The sequence below is a fragment of the Protopterus annectens genome, chromosome 4.part0 (genome assembly GCF_019279795.1).
Source record: "Protopterus annectens isolate FY-2018-M chromosome 4.part0, PAN1.0, whole genome shotgun sequence".
Taxonomy (NCBI): domain Eukaryota; kingdom Metazoa; phylum Chordata; order Ceratodontiformes; family Protopteridae; genus Protopterus; species Protopterus annectens.
The window spans coordinates 1,574,308,336-1,574,327,688 of NC_056733.1; positions in this window are offsets into that span (position 1 = coordinate 1,574,308,336).

Genomic DNA, 19,353 nt, shown 5'->3' on the forward strand with positions numbered 1-19,353 from the left:
GATTACCACCTATGTGGTAATTTGTGGGCACTTTGTTTTTGCCAAAGGGGATGACTATACACCTTTTGGCATTTAGCTTGAGGCCATGGCTCTGGCACCAGCTGTCTGTTTCTATGAGGCCCTTTTGGAGGATGTTTGTGTCGGCTGGAGAGACTATTATGGCACTCAGTTTGCAGTCATCTGTGAACATGGTCAGCCACAGTCCTTCCATGTTCGCTTGTACCTCCGAGAAATATATACCGAACAAGAGAGGTCCCAGGTTCAAGAGGCAGGATCTGCCCTTAACAAAGCTGAACTGGGTAGGATCCAGTGTCTGCAGGTCCCCAATATCTTTATTTATAAGGTCCATGATGATCCTTTCCATAGCTTTGCAGACCAAGCTAGTGAGACTTATGGGGCAATAGTTTCCAGGATCCGTTGAGGCACCACCTTTGTGGAGAGGGACCACTGTTGCTGTATGTCACTCTTTGGGTACATATCCTGTAGTAAGGCTGAGATTGAACAGTAGTTTTAGGTTTGGGTTTAGCTCTTCTTGGAGTTCATGTAGGATGCAGCCCGGGACACCGTCTGGTCCCATTGATGCTGTGTTTCTTGATTGGAGAGGGCAGCTCTTACCTGAGCATCTGAGATGTCAGGGGGGCAGCACTCTGCTGGGATAGATATTAGCCCTTTTGGTGGGGGGGGGTTGCGCTGAACCTGTCAGCTAGGATGTTGGCAATGTCTGTGGGTTCAGTGTATTTTTTGTCATTTTGGACTAATTTTGAGCATATCTGGGAATTCCCACCCAGGTTCCTAACATAACTAAAGAAAGCCTTGTTATTATCCTTAGTGTCCTGTGCAATTTTTCTCTCAAAGATGGCCTTAGACGATTTTATGAGTGCCCGTAGTTTTTTGCTAATACTGATCAGAGATGCCTTCCCTTTTTGGGATTTTGCTCTATCATGTAGTAGCTTCCTCCTTCTATTGTATAGTTTGTTTATGGCTGGGGTCCACCAGACAGGACATCTGACATTGGAGGATTGGGTCTTGGTATTATTTGGGATTGCATGATCCATGCATTCCTGAAGGTGTTCATAGAATGCGTTTATAAAGGATATTGTGGTCTGTGCAGATATCCACAGGCCCGGGGGCTTTGAAGGATTCCACCTTGGTTTTGAGGAGTGTGAAATTTGCTTTAGAGAAGTTTTTCACTGTGGTTTTCTGGGCATGGGGTGGGGTCGGGATGTGAATATCCAGTGAGATTAGTTTATGGTCTGATCTTACCAGTGAGGGATGCACTTCTGGTCTGGAGCATAGAATCCCCATGTTGGTGATGATCAGGTCCAGTATGTTTTCCCCTCTTGTGGGAGTGGTAACAAGTTGTTCCATAGCATTTGAGTTTATAAATTCTAGGAACCTTTGGGCTAGGGTGTTGGAGCTAGAGTAATGCTCCCAGTTTATGGTTGGGTAGCTGAAGTCGCCCAATATAATGGTGTTTGGAGAGACCTTCATATTTTCCAGTGTTCTCAGGAAGGCCGAGTGGGGTTCCTGTGTTTGGGAGGGTGGTCTGTAGCAGGCTATAAACTGGAAGGCAGTTTTACCCACTGTTAGTTGCACATGGATAGTCTCTGATGCTTCGTGCTGTGCCACCAACCTGGAGGTGTGGGTATCTTTGACGAATATTGATACTCCCCTCCTTTTGTGGTTCGGTCCAAGTTTTGGGACCGAAAATCATGGTATGAGGTATAACCTGGTATTGCTGGGGTGCTCTCGAGAGCCTTGAACCAGGTTTCTGTTACTGCACAGATATCAATGTTCTCCATGCTAAGGAGAGTTTCGAGTGCATGCATCTTGAGGTTTAGACTTCTGGCATTGAGTAGCATTACTCTTAGTTTCTTATCCTTTGTGATACCTATGGAGGCGGGTTTGTCTTTTGAGCCTTGCCTAAAAAAGGCACTATGGGGGTAGCAAGAGCCTTTGCCAATATCCGAAAGCCCAGGGGTGACAGGTGCAAGCCGTCCCTAGTGAAGTATCATGGCTTGTCAAGCATGTCATCCCAGGCTGACAGGCATTGAATCCCCTTTGAATGACACCAATACGTAAGCCAATTGTTGAAATTGATAATCTTGTCTTCCTACTGTGGCATCAGTCTTGGTGAGGGTAAGATGCTACTCAAGGTCAGGGTCATACCGGCCTGGGCTACATGCTCAGAGAGCTCCTCTATGTCTTTTCAAGTAGTCCAGGAGGTACTTCAGGCCATTCACACCAGCATGGACAATGACTGAGTCATATTTGTACTTGCCTTGGAGTGACCTGAGTGCTTGTGTTATGTGGCGGATCCTAGCGCCCGACAGGCAGCTCACCGTGACCTTCTCCTTGTTCAGCCTGGTGAGTGGGAAGTCAGTGTGCCTGATGATAGAGTCACCTATTACAAGTGTATCAGGTGTGTTGTTTAGCCTTAAGGGCTGTGACTGTTCGGCACACTGGCTTTGTGAGCTATGTGTTGCACGTGTTTTGTTTTGGGGTAGCGGTTGCTTGGGTGTCTGCTTTGGAGGTCTCTGCTGCTTAGGCAGATTTTTATTTAGAGCCTCCAAGTATGTTTTTGTGTGTTTATGTGTTTGGTTTGCTGTCATGGTAGGTCTATGTGAGACTGGAATTGTAGTGAGTGTGGTTTCCTTTTCCTCTTGACTGGTTATGCCAGTACTGAGCTGAGAGAGCTTAACCTCCAGTTTGGCTATATTGTTGCATCTCTCACATGTGTTGGAATTTGTTGGGAGGAGGAGAGGGTTGTCTGTGTACATGAGGCAGTTGTAACATTGCCTCAAGATTCCCAGATTCACCAGCTGGACTGGAGAGGAGATTGACAACTGACCTTTGGACATGCTAGAATAGTATTGGGAATTTCTTTATAATTGAAAAAAATGGCCAATGGGGAGCAAGGTACTCCAGGGGGAGTTTGTGCTACAACATAGCTTGTATGGGAAGGCCGGTCCCAGTGGACCCACCTGTCCCACCTCAGCTGGCCATGGCACCGGGCACCAGCACATCTGGTGCCCAACCTGGGACCTCCTCATCCATTGGCCCTGCACCACCTTCGGGTGGAACCACCATGGGGGATGGGCCTTGGCCTCCCCTGGGAGCGGGAGTGGACAGGAACCTGTCAACCATGATATGTTCCAGGCCATGATGTGTAGGGAGCTCAACAGGGAGATTGGAGACTGCCTACCCCAGCTTGAGGGCTGAGTGGTGCAACTAGAGGGTCACCCTCTAATTGTGCCACTCTGCCCTCAAGCTGGCATAGCTGGCCTCGAAACCCCTTATTAAGCTCCCTACACACCTCAGCCTGGACTGTACAATGGCTAACAAGTTCCTGTCTGGACCTGCTCCCAGGGGGGGCAAGCCCCATCTTCAGTGGCGGTTCCACCTGAAGGTGGTACAGAGCCAACAGAGGTGGAGGTCCAAGGCTGGGCCCCAAATCTGCTGGTGCCTCATGCCATGGCCAGCTGAAGTGGGACAGGTGGTTCCGCCGGGACCTGCAATCCCATACAACCTATTGTGTTGCAGTTCTAGCACAGATAAGGCTTAGTAATAGTCAACAGCAGTCAGGATTACTTATAACAGCATGCATAGATATTACCATTAACCCAAGACAACAGATGTTATACATTTGCAGAGGGAGCACAACACATGCATATATACTGCATGACATCTGTTCAAAGTGTAGATGACTTGTTACTGCAGCTATGAACAGTGGCCCATTATTGGCATGTCACTGTGATGAACTCAGACAGTGACTGTCATACCACTGTTTTATGTGACGTATGTCCAATCAGGGATGCGATGTCAGTAACTCTCATCACTGTCACCGTGTACCGACTGCTATCCTCACACTATGCTTCTGCAATTCACAGAAATGTGTTCTGTGAGTAACACAAGAAACAAATGGTTCCGCACACTGACCAGTCCACAGATGACCCTACAGATGGGGGTTTCCTCACAAACAGAGCTCTGTGTTGTCAGTTATTAAAACATGCAAACTAGCCATTACCACACACAACCTGTTAAACTGGCATTAGTCTGAATGAAGCATAGCTACACTTACATGCTGTAGTCATGTCTGGCACATCACCCTCCTGTCTTTAGGCTATTTTCCACAGTGTATGTTGTTTGAGGTATATCCAGATTTCATCTGTGATGCTGTTTACCAAACACCAGATCCAGGTTCCACTCACAGCGACTGTCATGAGCAAACACCAACATGATGTTCCTAGATATTGTTCTGTGTTTCCATGCAATTGGCTATGGGAATGTCACCACAGCTGTTCCACATGCAATAAGCTAGAGGAGGTCTGCAATAGGTGCAGAGGCCATCACCTGATCATGACCATCACTTACAAAACACAAGCTGCTGCTGAGCAGGTGTACATCTCCACATCCACCAGAGACTGTGTGGGAGGGACAGACAGATGCAAAGTACACCAGAGAAGGGCTGGGAGACTAAAACCTAAGCAGCTTCTGTCACACACCTACCAGTACAGAGGTTCAAATCCCTGACTGACTAGCCATTACTATTACAAGTGCATGCAGTTACTCCATGTGCCACATAGCTGACACGTTGGTGTGCTGTAAGAACATATATGTGTGCTGGTGAGCGACATCTGTAACAGAGATATAGTAGACATATAGTAGACATACATGAACAGATGTCATTGTCAACACAGCCAGACTCTCTAAGGGACTCAGACACATTGGCCCACTTTGGCAGGCTCACAAATACACTTCCTAACTACTTAGTTTGCCACACTACAGTAATGCACAGGTATTACATGCACCACAGGGTTTATCCTGAGGTTCTATGGGCTAGGGCATGTGAACCTGTCTGACATTAGTCCCTATGCCAATGGGGGTTATACTGGATGTGACTGTGGTTGGGAACATCATACCCCACATGCAGACACAAGGTGCTAGTACTGACTTGCATGTGTGCATTGCTTCATGGGTGTGTAGTGGTTGGCTGTACAAGATGGCTGTACAAGGCTGGGTGAGGGGTAATCCTTGGTATCAGGCCCCCTGACAATGGTCTGCAGTGTGGTTCAGGGGTGTATTGTCAGCAATGTCCCACACAGGTGGGTATTGTATTAACCGTCCTGTCACCCTGGTTACTATAGTGTGCGGCCATTGCTTTGCAATGCATGCCATGTCTGTGTTTGATAGTACTTGACATGGACATTGCCTGGGATGTGCATATCCCACATTAATGTACAGTGACATGTTTAAGTGTACCTGGTATGCCTGGCACATGTTATGTACACAGACTATCATCAGATGTGCCAATCCTGGCCTGGTGTGGCAGGACCTGCTAAAAGACAGCAGGTTGACCCTGCACCTGCATTGATAGCATGATACAGGTATTCGTTGGGGTCAGTGGCATCTGTCCATACAGGGCATGTGTGTAAGGCATTGTATATCCTTTGTGGATCACATTTGATGGCACCACATATGTTGCAGGCATCCAGTGGGGAACATAGTGAAGGCGCATTGCCCACAATTATGTGCCTATTGTACTGGTGGACAGTGTGCCATGCCCTCTGCAGCCCACTGCAATCACACCGTGCTTACTATCTGTTAACCATGTGCAGGGTACTAGTAACATAGCGGGATATTTCTAGGCAAGTGTGTTTGTGTATGACACACGGATTCAGACCGTATTCTGGGTAATAGTACGGTTGCTTACTTAGGGTTGCTTACTTTGTTCCCCAGGCCTTTTGCCAGATGTAGGGGTATGGCTTGCCAACCCAGTCTCTTGGCTGATTGAAATCTTTAATCCTCGTGAGGTGGACATTATGACATATAATATGGCCACCATATAGAAAAACTACAAAACCCGCTCCTCAACATGTCCAGTGGTTAGACACTCACAGCCACCTCCACACAGGATATGACTGACAAACACACACAAACCTGCCATGTCTCAGAATAGAACTCCTATTTAACTAGTTTATCACACTACAGCATTATGCAGTTATAGCATGCTCTGTAGAGATTACGGGGCTACCCCATCCTCAAAGGTGTATTTCACAAGAAATGACATCAGCAGGTTTACCAAAGTAGGGTATTTCAAAATTCCTGCAAGTGAGTAGCCTAAAATGCATTATTCACAAAACAGACAGTGAGACACACACAAAATATCCACAACTGACATGTGTGGGTATAGAACCCATGACCAACATCTATATCACACTACTGCATGGAGATGTTGGCACAATCTGTGGGAGCAATCTATGTCATGTCATGGGCTTGAACCCTGGACCATGCACACTGTAGTCATTAGACTTGCCACTAAGCCATCTGTGTTGTATACATGTTTCATGGGTTTTAGAATACACATTTTACTACTGGTATTTCACAGTACTGAAAACAAATGGGACAGTCACTTTGTGTACATATGTACAGTACCCTTGAATGTACTGTACTCTATGAAACAACATAGACAAGTCTACATATGTACAACTGTTATAAATAAATTCTAAATACACATATGCACTTATGGGATGTGTACACACACACACACACACACACACACACATATATGTATATATATATACATATATATATGTATATACATATATATATATATATAATATATATTCATATACACAGACACAGCTATAGCCATATATATAAACATGTCTGAACACCCGTTGTGACACAGAAGGGTTCCAAAGGAATTGACGTGTACACAAAACAGAGGCAACTCTTGTAATATAACATTTAAATCTTAATCAGTTCACCAGAGAAGGGATGGTTGTTGTGTATGTGGAGTTTGGCGTGGGAATGATGGCTAAGAAAATATACCCCAGGGATTGTGAAGTTTGGGTGGGGGAATGATGGGTATGGAAATATACCCTGGGGACCACGTCTGTGTCACTGTTCGACAGTGGCACAGGAAAATAACATACCCAACAGAAGTCATTCTTGACTTTCTATTCTTTTCTACTCCTAAGTAATAATTTGTAGACTCCACTCACCACAGATGACTACCATGGTGTGCAGCATGTTAAAAGACATAACACATGTGCATGCCTGGCTACAGGGTAGTCACACACACACACAAACACACACACTTGCCAGTATTGTGCTTACATGTCTTGCCTATGTAAAGGTAATTAGTAGAGTGGTATGCAGTTGGGGTATGTGCCACAGAACCCATACAATTGCACAATCTGAATCTGCTTCTGAGCTCGGTGACATCACAGGACTGATTACTTGCAGTGGGGAGGGGTGAAAAGGGTGGTTTTGCAGATGACAAGGATAATGGCCAGTGCAGAAGGTGGTTTCTCTTTGGAAAGCAGTAAAACCCGCTGTCATGACAGGATGCAGACACAAATACACACACAGGCATTTGCTGACACACAGACACACACACACACACACACACACACACACACACACACACACACACACACACACACACACACACACACAGTTGCCAGTGGGGAGATCAGAACTCCTGCCTATCTACAGATCACTATTACAGTACTACACAGTTATGAGATGCACCACAGAGATTACACATTTCAAGGTAGTCAGAATGCCCTTCTAAGACTGAGGACATCAATGGGGATACTGACAGTTAAGATGTACATAGCTGTAAACCTGTGTGTTTAAAGTAGGAGTCTATTACAACCTGTATGCACAAACAAGACACACAATCTGCAGGTAAGACATAGGTAGGCCTGAGAGGTATAGTTGTAGCACAACATGCCCTGAACTGGAGTATGCCCATCTGTGGAATGGACAACTACTATCACTATACAGGGTTACAGTGGTCATGCTCATACACATAGAGTCACAGGACTTGCTTGGATGCATTGACTCCAATTACACAAGGTAACAGTGGGCATACTCATACACTTAGTAGCACAGGGCCGTTTGGGATGCTCTCTGACTCCAACTACACAAGGTTATACTTGGCATGCTCATACACAGAAACAAAGGGCTTGTTTGGATGCACTGACTCAAATTACACAAGGTGGCAGTGGGTACGCTCATACATTTAGTAGCACAGGGCTGTTTGGGATGCACTCTGATTCTAACCACAGAAGGCCACAGTGGGCATGCTCATACACTTAGATGTACAGAACACATTGTAGTGGATTCCTATTGTAAACACATGAGTTTACAGCTATGTACATCTTAACTGTCAGTATATATGCACATCATACAGGTTTACTAACAGATATCTGTATGTGGCCCATAAATGATATATCTGCATCTGTACTGTGTGATACACATGCATACATGTACATGAAGTACTGTCACATATATGTGAAGTATACACAATCATGCATGTGTGGAAGTGACAGACAGTTGGTTAACTGGGACACACAGGGGGATGCAAAGTACAGCATGTGTTACACACATTGCTGCCTTGAAAGGCATACATTGATGTCAGGTTTTGGACAGTGGCATTATACTTGTAACAGTGGCATGTGCAAGCATAATATGTGAGCCCCATTGTCTAATGGTACTGAGGTGCAGGGGTCAAGATGACCTCACCTGGCTGTGTTTGTAGTTGTCATTATTAGCAGGACAGCTCCACTAAGTATATCTGACATGGGTCATCTACACAATGTCTGCTGCTGTCCATCATCTTAGATATAGCATTTGATACCAAGCACAATACTGCCACTCACAGTGATGTCATGGTACGAGTGGCAAATGCTTGACCAAAACAATGAGCCAATGTCCTGCTGTAATTATGAGGGTGTCCAGTGTCTGTCATTCCAGGATGACATGACTGAAAGAAGATAAACCTTTGTCATAGATCATATGCATCCATAATTCAAGGGAGTGTGGATAATACTTAGGTCGCATTTACCCATATAGTGCCATTCCAAGGCAAATGTCCTAAACACAGAAGTAACACCCTGACACCTACAAGACAATTGCATTGGATGCTTATGCTAACCAGTGCTAGATGTGTGGCTTTCATAATCCATTTGCTCAATGTAGAATCTACAATGGGGAATACTGACATCTGTGCAGTGAGGAACACCTGGCTGCAGGCTCTGTAGTGCACAATAGCACTACCACCATATAACTCAGATCCAGACATGTGGGCCATAACACTGGTATGGACCACTCCAGGTGGTGGTATTCACATATTCATAAAGGCTACTCACAAGTAAAGACCACTACTCCAACATAATTCATCACAGATCAGTCAGGTACAGGTGACAGTGGCAAAAGCTGCATTATAGGTTGTATCCTTGTGTACGTCCACCACCATGTCCTCAGACTACCAACACACATCCATAAATGTGGTATGAAATATTATGGTACAACACCAAATAACCTTCGACTGGTGGTCTGTACCTAAGTACACATGTACTGACACAGTTATATAATGTGTTATGCAATGCAATAATACCACTGTTTGTAACCAGGCCAGTTGTACACATACCAGGGTCCCTCAGATGTTGTCAGCAGTAACACAGTTGATTGTTGCTGTACACCAGTAAACAACACCCTCATGGTTGGATATGACCTAGATGTACCTGCCTTGGATATGTACATCCCACACTCATACAACATACATGACAATACCATAGCTGTTGTTGTCCTTTGTACATACAGGTGTCTACATTCATTACACACATGCACATGGAAGATAGGTCCATGGCTGCTGAATGCTAACAGTACATAAGGTTTGATATCTATGTTGTTGGAGGTAATATTCCCTCTCTACTGGTCACCCATGACACCTATCATATCATACAACAATCCATGTGGCATGTATGCCATTAGACATGTCCACCAAATGCAATGCCTACAAACATACCCAAATAACAGGATTGTAGGACCCACACACATGGCCTGTATTGACAAACTCAGGGAAATACAGCTATGCTCTGTATGTTCCTGAGTAGTTACAGGTGATATGTCCATGACATGTACAGCCATGTGCGACCCACAGCTCCTACATATACCCCATGTCAACAATTGCAAGCCATGCATGTTGTGTGCTGTCTGGACATTAACCTTATTACCATATTAGGCAGAACGTGCTGGGGTGAGATGTTTATAAGCCACAGACCTTGTATATGCTTGAACAAGTGTAATGCCTAGCTCAAACAGAGCACATTGCTGGCACTCTTCCAGTAATCATGAGGTGTGTGTGGAAAATATGATGTGTGTGTGGCAAATATGATGTGCTCACTGTTGACCCTTACAGTGCCCTGACTTCACAGTGGAACTGTCAACTAACAGTTTGTGGGATCATGAGATGGAATATTGGTGTGTGTGTGTGTGTGTGTGTGTGTGTGTGTGTGTGTGTGTGTGTGTGTGTGTGTGTGTGTGTGTGTGTTTTGCTGATATGTGCTGTTGGCATAAGTGTACATTTAGCTACTCAGTGAAGGTGGTTGTGTGTCCTACCAGTACATGAATACAACATCCATTATGGTGTAATGCTCCGCTAGGTTTCACACATGGTGTGGGGAAGGTGTGGAATGTATCCTTTTGACCTGCTAGTCCACTTACTGATGGAGACTGCATATGTATACATGCAGTGATGTGTGTTCAGATTCCATGAGTGTGCAGTGTCTGATGTTTAAAGGTGACTGTTGTTTTAGTACATCATGCACTTGCAATGCAGCCTCAACATTGCCAAGTGTATATGGTGATATGCTCAAGGTACAGTAAGCTGTACTTTAGTTATGGACAGATGTTTGGACATAACTACTAAGTGGTGGGGCTACTTTGCAGATGAATGATTACTGAGGACAGCTCACAGGTGTGTTACAACTATTCCTACAATAACCTGTGTAACTGCTAAGCTATGCTTTTGTTAATGGAAGGGGAAGAAACACAATGTAGAATGCAGTAAGGGTGACACTGAAGGCAAACCTCTTGACACCTGTAACAGTAACACCTCCCCTGTGCATATATTGTGCATATATCAGCACAGTTGGCAAAAGAAAAAGTCAGTATGCTTCATTGCGCATGCAATAGTGCTGTAACTCTGTAATACCTATCATGAGATAGGCAGGTGTTTGATTCACTGTACTGGCATGTGTGGGTGTGTGTGTGTCCATATATGTCACATATGGTGGGGAATACATCCCAAATGTATTTCACTCTCCTGTAGACTCTTATAGACATCTGTAAAGAGTAAAGTGTAGAAAGCAAGACATAGGCAGGCGTTTAAATCTCACACATGTCACATGTCTGTATGTGTGTGACATAGGTGTATATCTTTGTGAATGCCACAGTGTGTGTGTGTGTGTGTGTGTGTGTGTGTGTGTGTGTGTGTGTGTGTGTGTGTGTGTGTGTGTGTGTGTGTGTGGATGTATGGCTGTCTGGTCCCTGGAGTGAGGCTGTATTTTACCATAGTGAAATGATGAGACCCCCCTCCCCATCTATGCAATCTAGTATCCCTGTTGATGTCATCAATCTTAGAAGGACATTCTAATCGCCTGTAAACATGTAAGCCCTGGGGTGAGGCTTGTTGTTCCATAGTCTACTGATGAATCCCCCTTCCCACATACACTCACTGCAATCTAGTATCCCTTTTGATGTCCTCAATCTTAGGCCATTCTGACTACCTCTACATGTGTAATCGCTGTGGTGCATCTTGTAATTGCATTGTACTATAATAATGATTTGCATGTAGGCAGGGGTTCTCATCCCAACACTGGCAACTGTGTATGTCAGAGTGTGTGTTACTGTGTCTGTGAATCCCTGAGTGTGTGTGTGTGTGTGTTTGCATCCTGTCATATGAGCAGGTATTACTGCTTCCCAATGAGAAACCACATTTTCTACTGGCCTTTACCCTTGTCATCTGCTAAACCACTCTTTTACCTCCTCCGTGCTCCAGGTAACTGTACCTGTGATGTCACCCACTATGGATATGACGGCTCTGGTCACAGTAGCTTACTACACAGCTATCATGCTCTTGGATCATTAGATCAGTAAGCATGTTTGACACTTGGGGGATTATAACTGTGATGTGGAAGCTACAAAGTGCATGCAGGTATTGTCATACAGACCTGTGAGTAGTCTACATTTACATGTGGGACACTAACTGAAAACACTTACATCCCCAACACATGCAATTACACCTGAAAGAGGAAGGCAGAACATCAAGATCAACATGCAGTTACTGTTGTTACACATGATACATACTGTCAAAAGTACAAAATGCATTCTAAAACTGTAGTACATGGTATGTCTGCTACCTGTCAACACTACTCAACAATGGTAATCTACAATTGTCTTCCTAGTATGTTCACCCTGTGCATCAGACCACATGAGCATGTCCCTGCACCATTGGTGTGGATGACAGGGATGCGGCATAGGCATCATCACATGCACAGGGTGATAATGTTTGCCAGAGGCCTAGACTGCACCATTGGATGACATCATGTGTGTGGGTTAGGGCCTTTTATCTCACTGGGCGTATGTGGATGTTATGCATGTGTGTGTGCTGAGGTGCCCTACATTTGTTTCTGGTGTGTGTGTGTGTGTGTATGTATGCACACAGGTCTGGCATGTGGCTGGCCTACACAGGGGTATTATTGACAGCTGCAGACTGTACAGGGCAGGTTTTACAGTTCACGGTGTCCGACCATGGCCACGTGACCAGCACCTGCCAGGGGTTGCATGGCCACTACCAGGCAGAGATCCAGATTGGGTACTGTCTGTTGACACATGTCCACTGGAACCGTGTCCCTGTTGGAACCATCCAGGACCATGTGCATGTGGCCTGCTGTGTCCTGGTATGGACAGCATAGCACCAGCTGCACTGCTGCTGCTACCGCCACTATGGAAGCGGGCATGTGAAGTAACATGTTCACGTAGACCTTAAACAGGTGATGTAGCTGGCCTACGTCCACGTGCCCGACACCTCACTCCCACCAGATGTTTTAGCACAGACATTCCACGCTCAAGGATTGACATGCCACGGTCAAGAACTCCCACCATGTCACCCAATTGTCTATCCAAAACATCTGCAAGATGATGGTGAGCATTTGCAATTGCCTGGATGTTGTCAGTTAAAGAATGGACAATAGCCCTCTGAAGCCTCAGACCTTCTCTGTTGTGCCATTCAACACATGCCTGTACCTGAATTACAGCCTGAAACATGCGTCTGGTGACACCAGCTGATGTGCTATGTCTTGCAGGGGCATGTTGGCCAGAAGACCTCCTATGAGCAGCCCTGGGCACATGCCTGTGTGGGACATCACCAGTCAGTTGGCTGTGATCATGGTGTGCAGGCACACCTTCCATAGTCTCCACATATTCTTGTTCCATGCTATCACCCGCCAACTGTCCTTCCACTATGGCCACTGGTGATGGGGTATGTGTAAGCATGAGAACTATGTGCGGGCATGAGGGGGGATAAAGGTGGAATGGCAACCAATGGCACAGATTCAGCCCCTGACATCCCTGCCTGTGCCTCAATCATACTTTCATTATCACTGCTAGAGTCTGTGTGGACACTAACATCATATTGACCGCAGGAGGTCAACGCACCTACATCAACACCTGTGAGGGGCAGACAAGAACTGCACATTACAAGTTATACATCACAGTACAGACACACAGAGACAGACACAGACAGAGACATACAGACAGACACAGAAAGACAGACAGACTGACACAGACAGACACAGACAGACACATGATATGGCACCCAACGGCATGCAACATGCATGTGATATGGCAGAGGCATTCAGCTTAGACAATTATAGTGGTAGTTATCATGCATCCCTGAGTTGAACATTGCTACTTGTGCAGGGCTTGTCTGTACCTAATACTTCTGAATATGTTTCAGTCTGGCCAGGATGTTTGACCAGCTCAATGCTGTATGGCTATGCATATAATGCTAGGGGGTTTACAGTGTGCTCACCAGACATCTTTAGTTTGGTGTAAATGTGTATCATACTGTGCTGATAATCAGTAATTGGTAACACTTCCTGATATAATTACTTTTCAACTCTCTGAAACAGGATTTGTTCAGACAAACCCTGTCACATCAGCAGCTGTTCCATTGTATAACAGCAACTATTTCACATAGGGCCATGTTAGTGTGGCTCTGTCCAGGTATGTCAAGGTTTCAGCAGATGTCATACAGTGGGTGAATAATTGGTTGTGGTATGACAGTATGTATTGTTACAATTAGTTTGGGTGTGGGGGAGATGGTGGATGTACATAGCAGATGCAGGTGTGTAGGAACTGCTTTTGTACATATTCTATATGTGTGTGGTGGTTCTTTCCCTATGTGAACACCTATCCCTTAGTGGACTAATACTGTGGTGATTGCAGGCTGATTCATTAAGGCACTGTTAAATGCTTCCTGTATAGCATGCAGGTAATGTTAGTCCTTGAATCCTTTTGACAATACATCGGAATGTAATAAAGTTTTACTAAATGAAAGATGTCTGTGTATTTCCGTCATGGATATTTGCAGTCATTATAGTTGTGTTGATGACTAACCCTATTTGGCTCGTGTCCATAGAACATATTTGTAATAGTACATTGGCATATACTCTTCATATGTTATGTTCGTATGATCAGATTTGAACACTTCAGATGCTGTATACACACATGTATGTGTAGATATATATATATGTATATAGATATAGATATATAATATATATATATATATATATATGTATATAGATATAGATATATAATATATTTTATTGCATACGTTTATATGTACCTCCATAGATGTGTAGATGTTTTTAACCTATCTATATATCTACATATATGTATGTCTCTATATATCGACATGTATCTATCGATCTCTCTCTCTCTCTATATATGTATATATATATATATATATATATATATATATATATATATATATATATTTGTACATTTGTATACATAATATATATATATATATATATATATATATATATATATATATTGCATACACCTTTCATTGGGTATATGGTGGTTTGTCCTATTTCCACACAATCCTCCCTTTTGTGTTTTAACCTGTCGGAATATACAGCTGGCATAGGTACATCTCAGGTAGCTTAGTGTTAGGTTACTCTGAGGATCGTGTACATGGCTCTGGGTTCTAATCCTGGAAGTGATTATTATTTTACCTCTCAGAGCAGGCACTGGTAGGGAAAGTGTGATTAACGCACATTTAAGCAGTTGTTAGCAAGTCTGCCTGTGGTCTCCGTGACAGTAAGCAAAGGTTACACCTGTGAAGTGCTTATCCATTTAACCGTGTTTAAGCACTGCTTACCGTTGCGCAAACCCATGCAAAACCGCTTAAAAGTGCCTTAATCAACCTGCATCCAACAGCCCTTATTCTGGCCCTCAAAACAAATTAACAGCCCTTGATCCCAGGACCATGAAGACCTCAGTCACTACTTTACCACTAAGGCATCTGAGATATGTACAAATGTTATGGTTTTTAGAATATACATTTTACTACGGGCATTCCTCACTACTGAATACAAATGTGACCGTCAGTTGGTGTACATATGTATGATACATGTTAATGTTCATATGTTTGTGGAATTAAGTGTTGCAATGTGACCTAATAGGGTGTATTAGTGATGGGAATGGTTCTTGTTTTGTGTCCTTTTTAATTGTCTCCATACTCCATGTATACACCTCCAGTTCACTTATTGAACATCCAACCCAGGCTCTCCTTGATGCATCATTTCATTACCCATCATTCCTCCCCCACCCCAAACTCCACATACACAACAAACATCCCCTCTATGGTGAATTAAGTTAATATTAATAGTTACAATACCAGAGCTGCATGTGTTTTGTGTACACTTCAATTCCTTTGGATTGCTTCTGTGTCAGGAAGTGTGTTCATAGATGTTTATGTATATGGCTATAGATGTAACTGTATATATATATATATATATATATATATATATATATATATATATATATATATATATACATACACATATATACACACATATATACACACATATATATATATATATATATATATATATATATTTATTTGTATATCTATGTGCACACATCACTGAAATGCATATATATATATATATATATATATATATATATATATATATATATATATATATTTAGTATTAATTTTTAACAGTTATACATATGTAGACTTGTATATGTTGATTCACAAACTACAGTACATTACAATATACTGTACATATGTACACAAAGTGACTGTCCCATTTGTGGTCAGTACTGTGGAATGCCTATAGTAAAAAGTGTAGTCTAAAAAAACATGAAACATGTATACAGTTCAGATGGCTTAGTGGTAAGTCACTTGACTATGGTGAGCATGTTCCAGCGTTCAAGACTTGCAATGCTTTAAAAATGTTTTTTACTCCAGAATAAAGTTCATTTAACCTGTTCTAAGCATGTTTAAAAGTGTTTGTGTGACAAAATGTATAACCTGTGCGCACAAACACAGTCACATCTGCTACTGTATGTAATGATGGGAGTACACCCAAGATAGAGTGGGTGGAGAAGAATGTCAGGAGTGATTTGTGACAGACGAGTACCAGTAAGAGTGAAAGGGAAGGTCTGCAAGAGGGTAGTGAGACTAGCTATGTTATATGGGTTGGAGACAGTGGCACTGACAAAAAGGCAGGAGTCAGATCGTGACGTGGCAGAGTTGAAGATGTTAAGATTTGCACTGGGTGTGACAAGGATGGACAGGATTAGGAATAAGTATATTAGAGGGTCAGCCCAGGTTGGAAGGTTTGGAGACAAAGCCAGAGAGGCAAGATTACGTTGGTTTGGACATGTGCTGAGGAGGTATGCAGAGTATATTGGGAAAAAGATGCTAAGGATGAAGCTGCCAGGTAACAGGAAAAGAGGAAGGCCTGAGATAAGGTTTATGGATGTGGAGAGAGAGGACATGCAGGTGGTTGGTTTGACAGAGCAAGATGCAGAGGACAGGAAGAAATGGAAACAGATGATCTGTTGTATTTCTAACGGGAGCCGAAAGAAGAAGAAACATTTATTTATTGCTTTTGTTTACTGGGAAAGTTTGACTGGGCACAAGTCTAATTTTCAGAGGAGGAGTAGTAGGGAGAAATGTCCATTTTACAGAATGAGTAGAAGGCAGATATGCAAGATTTACATAATAAATGTATATGCATACATAGACTGGTAATGGTATGACAGTTAATCAAAAAATAAACGCATATTGAACAGTAATACATAGAATTGTAATGACATGACAAATAATGAAAACATAACAGTTAAATGTAGAAGAAACTGTATTATGGTCAGTTACATAAAAGACTGATGACAGTAAAGGATTGGAGATTGTACAATTTTTTTTTTAATTTATATAAACTTAAATAAAGTATATAAAAACTATATGAAATATATAAAAATATAAAAAAAATATTAAGAAACAGGTGAATGAAAGAACACTATGTCCTTGTCTAACTGAAAAAAATTCTATGTTACTCTCAGTCAGAAGGGAGTCAGGATAGCAGTATCTCAAAATGCAAATCAGTAGCTATGTTATCCCTGTATGCAAGATCTGTGAAAAGTACATTAATAAATGCTTATTTGGCTACCTTATAATCTGGCATATCTAACTCAGTGTAGATTATGGTCTGGATACTTCATAGACTCAATACTGTTAAATCACAATTGTCTTAATATCTCAATCTTCTTAGGACACTCAAAAACTCTCATCATGTGAAATCCTACTTAAGAGGCTAATTTAGACAACAACTACTGTACACTAAATGGGTTCAAAAGGCTTCTAGGTACAGTCAATCCATAAAAGAGAAAGGGACCTAATCAGTATTCCCTTTTAATATGTAACAATACCACAAGATGCCATCCTTGGGGTTCTACTTTTCAATATCACAGTTTATAACATGCTCCTGATAGTCACTAACTACAAAACTATCCAGTATGCTGATGATCCTATTTTAATCTTTTCCACTAAGACAGCTTTTAAACTTCATGAACAAACCTAAGTCTCTTTCATTAAGACAGAAAAATGGCTCAGTCAATCTCAGCTAATAGTGCCGTAAAAAAGGCAGTTTTAACTATTTAATTCTAATGTTAATAACAAAATCATACCCACCACTGGCATTATCTCAAAGAACACCACAAATCTAGAATAGGTACAAGGGTAGCCTTTAGGCTATATGGGTTATTTCCCACCTATGAAACATTCAGCCAGCTTCAAAAAATTCTATCTCATCCCTACTCCTTCACTCTGACTTCTGATTGGCTTATCCCTAGGAGGAGAAATCATCAGTCACAGCGAAGCTTTTTTCTTTACTTTCTTTATTGTCATGAGAAGAAACATCTCATGGGTTCCCAACAGCAGCAATTGAGTAAGAATGTTGTTTCTGGCAGATAAGTCCCCATTGAGGAAGCCTTCCTCTCACAAATTTTGAAGCTGGTAATGAATCATGCGTGTAAGGGGTCAGACACATTATGTTTAAGGCTAATCTGAGGGAACCTGGTCTGTTATCTGGCCCCAAAGAAGTAGTGTTCTTGGCCTTGGATAGTGCCTTTAGGGCTTATTGTTGGTCTATTTGTGGGGGGGGGGTGTAGATGCAGTTATGTGATCTGAGAATATAAGATGGGAGAGAGGTGTGACGTTATAACTAAATTTGTCAGTATATTGGCTATGCCTTTACTATTAGTTCTATACAGTGATGGCCATTGTTTCTGAGATTTATAACATAGGTAAAGAAGGCTTTCTAGTTATCCTATTTTTACCTTATATCTGGATTTGGTTTATTTGAACAGGGTGAGGAGTTCATTGAGTTTAGCAAGAGTGTTAATGGCATTTTGAGAGTTACATTTGTTTTAGAAAGCAGTGAGATTTTGTCTTTTATTATTGAGCCTGTTTATGTTAGGGTTCTACCACTGGAGGTTATTTTTAAATTTTGTATTGTATTTAGTTCTGAGGAGGACAGATACATCTCTACAGCTATTTACATATATATATAGAATTTATTGGTAAAGGAGTCCACATAAGCAGTAGTAGGGTCTTCAAGATAGAAGGGGCTTTTCAATTTACCCAGTGTTTTTCCTAAATATGTGGTAGGTATTGAAACCCTACATTGATGGAATGTTCTCACTGGTTTTAAACCAAGTCTTGTGACACTGCATATATCAATGTTTTCCTTGGTAAGGAGTGTTTGTAGGGAGTGAAGTTTTTTGTTAAGCATCCTAGCATTGAGAGGTAATACCTTTATGTCATCCAGATATTCTTTTGCTATTTTGGAAGCTTCTGAAGACTGACATTGCCTAAAAAAGGCACTATGGGGTGGACATGTTTTAAGCCGATATACTTACGTCTTGGGGGGATAGGAACAGGCCATCCATGGTAAAGCAGTCAGGACTGTCTAC